The following is an 8,130-nucleotide window of genomic DNA, read 5'->3' as shown; positions in this document are numbered from 1 at the left end:
GGAGCCGGCCGGGCATCACGCTCCCTCCTTGGATGGACAACATTCGTAGTTGACACTTTGTGTCATTTTATCCGAGCGGGCGGGCGCCTCGAGAGGCGGACCGTCCGGGGCGACTCTCGGCCTGTGTTTTCGGAGCCGGCCGGGCCTCACGCTCCCTCCTTGGATGGACAACATTCGTAGTTGACACTTTGTGTCATTTTATCCGAGCGGGCGGGCGCCGCGAGGCGGACCGTCCGGGGCGACTCTCGGCCTGTGTTTAAGGAGCCGGCCGGGCATCACGCTCCTTCCTTGGATGGACAACATTCGCAGTTGACACTTTGTGTCATTTTATCCGAGCAGACGGGCGCCGCGAGGCGGACCGTCCGGGGCGACTCTCGGCCTGTGTTTTCGGAGCCGGCCGGGCATCACGCTCCCTCCTTGGATGGACAACATTCGTAGTTGACACTTTGTGTCATTTTATCCGAGCAGACGGGCGCCGCGAGGCGGACCGTCCGGGGCGACTCTCGGCCTGTGTTTAAGGAGCCGGCCGGGCATCACGCTCCTTCCTTGGATGGACAACATTCGCAGTTGACACTTTGTGTCATTTTATCCGAGCAGACGGGCGCCGCGAGGCGGACCGTCCGGGGCGACTCTCGGCCTGTGTTTTCGGAGCCGGCCGGGCATCACGCTCCCTCCTTGGATGGACAACATTCGTAGTTGACACTTTGTGTCATTTTATCCGAGCAGACGGGCGCCGCGAGGCGGACCGTCCGGGGCGACTCTCGGCCTGTGTTTAAGGAGCCGGCCGGGCATCACGCTCCTTCCTTGGATGGACAACATTCGCAGTTGACACTTTGTGTCATTTTGTTCGGCCTGTGTTTAAGGAGGCGGCCGTCCTCCACTCGGTCCGTGTTTAAGGAGCGACACTCGCGCTCCGGTTCGGCCTGTATTTAGGGAGGCGGCCGTCCTCCGCTTGGTCTGTGTTAAGGGCGACACTCTGTCCATGTTTGAGGAGCCTGGCCCTGACGCTCCTCTCCGGCCTGTGTTTAAGGAGGCGGCCGTCCTCCCCTTGGTCCGTGTTAAGGGCGACACTCGGTCCATGTTTGAGGAGCCTGGCCCTGACGCTCCTCTCCGGCCTGTGTTTAAGGAGGCGGCCGTCCTCCCCTTGGTCCGTGTTAAGGGCGACACTCGGTCCATGTTTGAGGAGCCTGGCCCTGACGCTCCTCTCCGGCCTGTGTTTAAGGAGGCGGCCGTCCTCCCCTTGGTCTGTGTTAAGGGCGACACTCGGTCCATGTTTGAGGAGCCTGGCCCTGACGCTCCTCTCCGGCCTGTGTTTAAGGAGGCGGCCGTCCTCCCCTTGGTCCGTGTTAAGGGCGACACTCGGTCCATGTTTGAGGAGCCTGGCCCTGACGCTCCTCTCCGGCCTGTGTTTAAGGAGGCGGCCGTCCTCCCCTTGGTCCGTGTTAAGGGCGACACTCGGTCCATGTTTGAGGAGCCTGGCCCTGACGCTCCTCTCCGGCCTGTGTTTAAGGAGGCGGCCGTCCTCCCCTTGGTCTGTGTTAAGGGCGACACTCGGTCCATGTTTGAGGAGCCTGGCCCTGACGCTCCTCTCCGGCCTGTGTTTAAGGAGGCGGCCGTCCTCCCCTTGGTCTGTGTTAAGGGCGACACTCGGTCCATGTTTGAGGAGCCTGGCCCTGACGCTCCTCTCCGGCCTGTGTTTAAGGAGGCGGCCGTCCTCCCCTTGGTCTGTGTTAAGGGCGACACTCGGTCCATGTTTGAGGAGCCTGGCCCTGACGCTCCTCTCCGGCCTGTGTTTAAGGAGGCGGCCGTCCTCCACTTCCTTCCATGCACCACCACATTCGCAGTTGACACTTTGCCATTTTTTCAGAGAGGTGACACTTAGTCGTTTTTTCGAAAGTTGACACTTAGTCGTTTTTTCGAAAGTTGACACTTTGCCGTTTTTTCAGAGAGGTGACACTTAGCCGTTTTTTCGAAAGTTGACACTTAGCCGTTTTTTCGAAAGTTGACACTTAGCCGTTTTTTCGAAAGTTGACACTTAGTCACTTTTTCGCCACAGTGACACCTCCAGCGCGTGCCACGGCGCTTTTCAGGTCTTCTATCCGACCTTGTGCTGTCGAGGACGGCGTGTCCGACGCCGTGGGGAGACCAGCACCATCTCCTCCATATTCGTAAACGGGGTGCTTTGGAAAACGGGGGGAAAGTCGATGAGTACACTGACTACTGGGACCATTTCATTGTACTCTGGCGCACCTGAAGACCAAAAAAGGTACTGCACCTTAGCCCGGGTACCTCACCCCCTGGTACCTCGAGGAGAACTTAGAAAAATTTCGACAAATTTTTGGTGAGCTCCAGGGAGAGAGGCTGATTTTTCGCTTTTTGAGGCCGACCGCCGAACCGGCGCGGGGCGGACTCACAAGCCCCGCAGAGCCGTGGGCACTTAGTCGTTTTTTCAGAGAGGCGACACTTAGTCGTTTTTTCAGAGGCGACACTTAGTCGTTTTTTCGAAAGTTGACACTTAGCCGTTTTTTCGAAAGTCGACACTTAGCCGTTTTTTTGGAAAGTTGACACTTAGTCGTTTTTTCGAAAGTTGACACTTAGTCGTTTTTTCGCCACAATTGGCTCTGAGCTCCAGGGGGAGAGCCTGGTTTTGCCTTATTTCAGGCCGGCTGGGGAACCGGCGCGGGTCGGATGCACGAGCCCGGCAGAGCCGTGGGCACTTAGAAAATTTTCGCCGATTAAGCTGGGACCTCCAGGCGGAGACCGGCATTCCTCGTCCTCGGGGTTCGACCCAGGAACCGGCGCTGGGCAGACGCCGTAGCCACGCAGAGCCGTGGGCACTTAGAAAATATTCGCCAAGTTGGCTCTGAGCTCCAGGCGGAGAGGCTGGTTTTGCTTTATATCAGGCCGGCTGGGGAACCGGCGCGGGTCGGATGCACGAGCCCGCAGAGCCGTGGGCACTTTGCCATTTTCTCAGAGTCGACACTTAGTCGTTTTTTCAGAGAGGCGACACTCTGTCGTTTTTTCGAAAGTTGACACTTTGCCGTTTTTTCAGAGAGGCGACACTTAGCCGTTTTTTCAGAGATGTGACACTTAGCCGTTTTTTCAGAGATGTGACACTTAGCCGTTTTTTCAGAGATGTGACACTTTGCCGTTTTTTCGAAAGTTGACACTTAGCCGTTTTTTCGAAAGTCGACACTTAGCCGTTTTTTCAGAGATGTGACACTTTGCCGTTTTTTCGAAAGTTGACACTTAGCCGTTTTTTCGAAAGTTGACACTTAGTCGTTTTTTCACAGATGTGACACTTAGAAACTTTTTGCCAAGTTGGCTGTGAGCTCCAGGAGGAGACCGTTATTTTTCGTCATTCGAGGCCGACTGCGGAACCGGCGCTGGGCGGACGCCAAAGCTCGGCAGGGCCGTGGGCACTTAGAAACTTTTTGCCAAGTTGGCTGTGAGCTCCAGGAGGAGACCGTTATTTTTCGTCATTCGAGGCCGACTGCGGAACCGGCGCTGGGCGGACGCCAAAGCTCGGCAGGGCCGTGGGCACTTAGAAACTTTTTGCCAAGTTGGCTGTGAGCTCCAGGAGGAGACCGTCATTTTTCGTCATTCGAGGCCGACTGCGGCACCGGCGCTGAGCGGACGCCAAAGCTCGGCAGGGCCGTGGGCACTTAGAAACTTTTTGCCAAGTTGGCTGTGAGCTCCAGGAGGAGACCGTTATTTTTCGTCATTCGAGGCCGACTGCGGAACCGGCGCTGGGCGGACGCCAAAGCTCGGCAGGGCCGTGGGCACTTAGAAACTTTTTGCCAAGTTGGCTGTGAGCTCCAGGAGGAGACCGTCATTTTTCGTCATTCGAGGCCGACTGCGGAACCGGCGCTGGGCGGATGCCAAAGCTCGGCAGGGCCGTGGGCACTTAGAAACTTTTTGCCAAGTTGGCTGTGAGCTCCAGGAGGAGACCGTTATTTTTCGTCATTCGAGGCCGACTGCGGAACCGGCGCTGGGCGGACGCCAAAGCTCGGCAGGGCCGTGGGCACTTAGAAACTTTTTGCCAAGTTGGCTGTGAGCTCCAGGAGGAGACCGTTATTTTTCGTCATTCGAGGCCGACTGCGGAACCGGCGCTGGGCGGATGCCAAAGCTCGGCAGGGCCGTGGGCACTTAGAAACTTTTTGCCAAGTTGGCTGTGAGCTCCAGGAGGAGACCGTCATTTTTCGTCATTCGAGGCCGACTGCGGCACCGGCGCTGAGCGGACGCCAAAGCTCGGCAGGGCCGTGGGCACTTAGAAACTTTTTGCCAAGTTGGCTGTGAGCTCCAGGAGGAGACCGTTATTTTTCGTCATTCGAGGCCGACTGCGGAACCGGCGCTGGGCGGACGCCAAAGCTCGGCAGGGCCGTGGGCACTTAGAAACTTTTTGCCAAGTTGGCTGTGAGCTCCAGGAGGAGACCGTTATTTTTCGTCATTCGAGGCCGACTGCGGAACCGGCGCTGGGCGGACGCCAAAGCTCGGCAGGGCCGTGGGCACTTAGAAACTTTTTGCCAAGTTGGCTGTGAGCTCCAGGAGGAGACCGTCATTTTTCGTCATTCGAGGCCGACTGCGGAACCGGCGCTGAGCGGACGCCAAAGCTCGGCAGGGCCGTGGGCACTTAGAAACTTTTTGCCAAGTTGGCTGTGAGCTCCAGGAGGAGACCGTTATTTTTCGTCATTCGAGGCCGACTGCGGAACCGGCGCTGGGCGGACGCCAAAGCTCGGCAGGGCCGTGGGCACTTAGAAACTTTTTGCCAAGTTGGCTGTGAGCTCCAGGAGGAGACCGTTATTTTTCGTCATTCGAGGCCGACTGCGGAACCGGCGCTGGGCGGACGCCAAAGCTCGGCAGGGCCGTGGGCACTTAGAAACTTTTTGCCAAGTTGGCTGTGAGCTCCAGGAGGAGACCGTTATTTTTCGTCATTCGAGGCCGACTGCGGAACCGGCGCTGGGCGGACGCCAAAGCTCGGCAGGGCCGTGGGCACTTAGAAACTTTTTGCCAAGTTGGCTGTGAGCTCCAGGAGGAGACCGTCATTTTTCGTCATTCGAGGCCGACTGCGGCACCGGCGCTGAGCGGACGCCAAAGCTCGGCAGGGCCGTGGGCACTTAGAAACTTTTTGCCAAGTTGGCTGTGAGCTCCAGGAGGAGACCGTTATTTTTCGTCATTCGAGGCCGACTGCGGAACCGGCGCTGGGCGGACGCCAAAGCTCGGCAGGGCCGTGGGCACTTAGAAACTTTTTGCCAAGTTGGCTGTGAGCTCCAGGAGGAGACCGTCATTTTTCGTCATTCGAGGCCGACTGCGGCACCGGCGCTGAGCGGACGCCAAAGCTCGGCAGGGCCGTGGGCACTTAGAAACTTTTTGCCAAGTTGGCTGTGAGCTCCAGGAGGAGACCGTTATTTTTCGTCATTCGAGGCCGACTGCGGAACCGGCGCTGGGCGGACGCCAAAGCTCGGCAGGGCCGTGGGCACTTAGAAACTTTTTGCCAAGTTGGCTGTGAGCTCCAGGAGGAGACCGTCATTTTTCGTCATTCGAGGCCGACTGCGGCACCGGCGCTGAGCGGACGCCAAAGCTCGGCAGGGCCGTGGGCACTTTGCCACTTTTTCGCCACAATTGGCTGTGAGCTCCAGGAGGAGACCGTTATTTTTCGTCATTCTAGGCCGGTTGCAGAACCGGCGCGGCTCGGATGCACGAGCCCGCAGAGCCGTGGGCACTTAGAAAAATTTCAGAGAGGCGACACTTTGCCATTTTTTCAGAGAGGTGACACTTAGTCGTTTTTTCGAAAGTTGACACTTAGCCGTTTTTTCGAAAGTTGACACTTAGTCGTTTTTTCGAAAGTTGACACTTAGTCGTTTTTTCGCCAAAGTGCCCACCTCCAGCGCGTGCCACGGCGGTTTCCAGGTCTTCTATCCGACCTTGTGCTGTCGAGGACGGCGTGTCCGACGCCGTGGGGAGACCAGCACCATCTCCTCCATACTCGTAAACGAGGTGCTTTGGAAAACGGGGGGAAAGTCGATGAGTACACTGACTACTGGGACCATTTCATTGTACTCTGGCGCACCTGAAGACCAAAAAAGGTACTGCACCTTAGCCCGGGTACCTCACCCCCTGGTACCTCGAGGTGAGCTCCAGGGAGAGAGGCTGATTTTTTGCTTTTTGAGGCCGACCACCGAACCGGCGCGGGGCGGACTCACAAGCCCCGCAGAGCCGTGGGCACTTAGTCGTTTTTTCGAAAGTTGACACTTAGTCGTTTTTTCGCCGATTTTGCTGGGACCTCCAGGCGAGGACCGGCGTTTTTCGTCTTCCGGGTCCGACCCGGGAACCAGCGCCGAGCGGACACATTCGCTCGCTAGTGCCGTTGGCACTTAGAAAATTTTTCGTTTGTCATGAGCTCCGGGCGGAGACCGGCGTTTTTCGTCTTCCGGGTTCGACCCGGGAACCAGCGCCGAGCGGACACATTCGCTCGCAAGTGCCGTTGGCACTTAGAAAATTTTTCGTTTGTCATGAGCTCCGGGCGGAGAGCGGCGTTTTTCGTCTTCCGGGTTCGACCCGGGAACCAGCGCCGAGCGGACACATTCGCTCGCTAGTGCCGTTGGCACTTAGAAAATTTTTCGTTTGTCATGAGCTCCGGGCGGAGACCGGCGTTTTTTGTCTTCCGGGTTCGACCCGGGAACCAGCGCCGAGCGGACACATTCGCTCGCTAGTGCCGTTGGCACTTAGAAAATTTTTCGTTTGTCATGAGCTCCGGGCGGAGAGCGGCGTTTTTCGTCTTCCGGGTTCGACCCGGGAACCAGCGCCGAGCGGACACATTCGCTCGCTAGTGCCGTTGGCACTTAGAAAATTTTTCGTTTGTCATGAGCTCCGGGCGGAGAGCGGCGTTTTTCGTCTTCCGGGTTCGACCCGGGAACCAGCGCCGAGCGGACACATTCGCTCGCTAGTGCCGTTGGCACTTAGAACATTTTTCGTTTGTAATGAGCTCCGGGCGGAGAGCGGCGTTTTTCGTCTTCCGGGTTCGACCCGGGAACCAGCGCCGAGCGGACACATTCGCTCGCTAGTGCCGTTGGCACTTAGAAAATTTTTCGTTTGTCATGAGCTCCGGGCGGAGAGCGGCGTTTTTCGTCTTCCGGGTTCGACCCGGGAACCAGCGCCGAGCGGACACATTCGCTCGCTAGTGCCGTTGGCACTTAGAAAATTTTTCGTTTGTCATGAGCTCCGGGCGGAGAGCGGCGTTTTTCGTCTTCCGGGTTCGACCCGGGAACCAGCGCCGAGCGGACACATTCGCTCGCTAGTGCCGTTGGCACTTAGAAAATTTTTCGTTTGTCATGAGCTCCGGGCGGAGAGCGGCGTTTTTCGTCTTCCGGGTTCGACCCGGGAACCAGCGCCGAGCGGACACATTCGCTCGCTAGTGCCGTTGGCACTTAGAAAATTTTTCGTTTGTCATGAGCTCCGGGCGGAGACCGGCATTTTTCGTCATTCGAGGCCGACGGGGGAACCAGCCGGAGCGGACACGTTTGCTCGGAAGAGCCGTTGGCACTTAGAAAAAATTCCGTGTCTCGTGAGCTCCAGGGGGGACAGGCTGGTTTTATTCATCCGTAGCCGACATGGGAACCAGCGCGGAGCGGATTGGTGTTGCGCTGCCATATACCTCATCTCTCTCAAGAGTCCCCCCCTTATACGTGCCGATGGTGTTTTGGAAAACGGGGGGTAACTGGATGAGTACACTGACTAGTGGGACCAAGTACACTAATAGCCCCTGGTACCTAAAATGGAAGTATAGAGGCCGACTTTCGGGCAAGATCACGCCGGGTTAGGCTTCCAGGACCTCGGCTAAGCAATTTTAACGGGTTGCCCGGTTCTTTTTTGAACCAGCCCGGTTCTTTTTTTTTATCCAGCCCGGTTCTTTTTACACTTCCAGCTGGAGCTCGGGAGCGGCTTTTTGCACAAGATCACGCCGGGTTAGGCTTCCAGGACCTCGGCTAAGCAATTTTAACGGGTTGCCCGGTTCTTTTTTGAACCAGCCCGGTTCTTTTTTTTTATCCAGCCCGGTTCTTTTTACACTTCCAGCTGGAGCTCGGGAGCGGCTTTTTGCACAAGATCACGCCGTGTTAGGCTTCCAGGACC

The sequence above is a fragment of the Syngnathus leptorhynchus genome, unplaced genomic scaffold, assembly GCF_054491065.1.
Source record: "Syngnathus leptorhynchus isolate UIUO unplaced genomic scaffold, UIUO_Slep HiC_scaffold_150, whole genome shotgun sequence".
NCBI lineage: Eukaryota > Metazoa > Chordata > Actinopteri > Syngnathiformes > Syngnathidae > Syngnathus > Syngnathus leptorhynchus.
Note: the sequence above shows the minus strand (reverse complement) of the source record.